Genomic DNA, 1,861 nt, shown 5'->3' with positions numbered 1-1,861 from the left:
CTGATATTTGACATACTACTTTTTCTATCTTTTGTTGTCAGACAGAAATATTCAAGAAGAAAGATTCTCCTCAAAGTCTGATCTCTCTCTCTCTCTCTCTCTCTCTCTCTGTGTGTGTGTGTGTGAATCCTGATCGGTTTCGTTTTAACAAGACCTCTTCAAGCTGACATAGCATTAGAAATTTACATTATATGAACTTGTAAGGTGTCAAAGAAACGAGCAGGTAAAAGTTACTGCTACTTTATTATGTTGTTTTAGATTTAGCTGGCCTTGTGCCAGCACGGGCTCTTGCTTCTAGAGCTACTTTATTACAGATCCAGGCAGCTTATATAGCGGCCGACTGACGCCGGCCCGCGAGAGACAATGGAATTGACTGTGACCTGAGGTCGAAACAATAAACAATAATATACAGTGAACGAGTACAAATTACAATACAAAACATACAGAGCTACAATATGGATACAGTCTTGATGCCTGTGAATGAAGAAACATGTGATACACAATGTGTGACATTTGTATAAATACGCATAAAGTAAAAATTATTAAAATGCGTGACCTGGCACGTTTTAGGCGTGACTAATTGAGCTTGAAGAAAATGGGAAGTCACCAAAGAAAACAAGCTCAGCGGAGACTTAATTAATGGCGCCGCCGAAACACTATCCTGGCGCCGATGTGGTGACTTTACGGCGCTGATGGTGGGTCTGGGTCCTGCCGTTAACGGGAGAGACCGGCAGGAGTCGGTATCGAGGAGGCGCTTGCGCCCCACGTCGACTAGCAGGCCGAAGTGCGCCAGAAAATCGGCCCCAGGAGTGGGGTTCCTACGTCCGCGACGATGAAGTCCCAGGAGTAACTCTGGCCAGGATGGAGATCGACAGGAGCCTGGTGCCGTAGGAGAGGATGGGGTTCCGTTGGCGGCCGTCAGGAAAGCGGCCGGGTCTGGTGTCTGGTTGCGGTCCTCTCTGGATGCTGGGAAGACCGATTTAAAGGCTCCTGTGTCGACCAGCATCATCCTGCCGGAGACGGTGTCGCGGACGTAAAACCTACTGTTTTTGAGGCCCTGGGTTCTTCGGCTGCCATGGCGGCCTGTCCTGCTGGCCGCCGCCACCCCGTTTTTTGAACGGGTGAACGAGCAGGGCGGCAGGCAGTTTCGGGCGTCCTTTCCGAACCACTTGTGGTAGCGACAGAAGCCGGGGACCTCCATCTGCTGTGGTTCGGTGGACGTCTGTTGGCGATGGCGTTGACGGGCTGCTCTACGTCCTCTTCAGGCTGGACGGAGCTGACCGGCTGTGTGGCCGGTTTTAGCCGCTGTGAAGCCTTGACGAAGTCTGTGAGGTGTTGCGCCGTCTCTATGAGGTCCTCGACAGGCATGGTGTAGGGGTGAGCGATCTGGTTGCGTGCCTCCGGGAGGAGTTGGCGAAGGTAGATTTCCGTGTGAAGCTTATCTCCTGCCGCTTCTTTGTGCCACCCAAGTCTGGTAGTGACAGGAGATCTACGACCATGCCCCAAGCGTCTCTTGAATTGAGGTCGTGGCGTGGATTTATGGCAAGGTCGATAGCGGGCGGCCCGGCTTCGGCGATGGGCAGGAGCAAGCTTCGAGGAGGAACTTTTTGTGGTGCTGTATGTGAGGGTGTGTGTTTGGTACTTTCGCGATGATGAGTTTCTGTACACGTCCTCGGAAGGGCGTTGAGCACTGTGTCGGCCTGTAGGATTTCGTCCGTCAGGTCCGCGATTCTGAAGTGGCTCTCCACCCTGCGCAGCCACATTGATGGGTTCCCCTGCGTAAACGGCGGCAGCTTTACGGTGAGGGCGGCCCGCGATTGTGTTGCCCGGCCGTTGTGTGTTCGGGCGCTGGTGTGGAGTT

This window comes from Macrobrachium rosenbergii, chromosome 45 (genome assembly GCF_040412425.1).
Source record: "Macrobrachium rosenbergii isolate ZJJX-2024 chromosome 45, ASM4041242v1, whole genome shotgun sequence".
In the NCBI taxonomy this organism is placed as follows: domain Eukaryota; kingdom Metazoa; phylum Arthropoda; class Malacostraca; order Decapoda; family Palaemonidae; genus Macrobrachium; species Macrobrachium rosenbergii.
The sequence above is the reverse complement of the archived record's forward strand: the minus strand, read 5'-3'. Positions refer to the sequence as shown.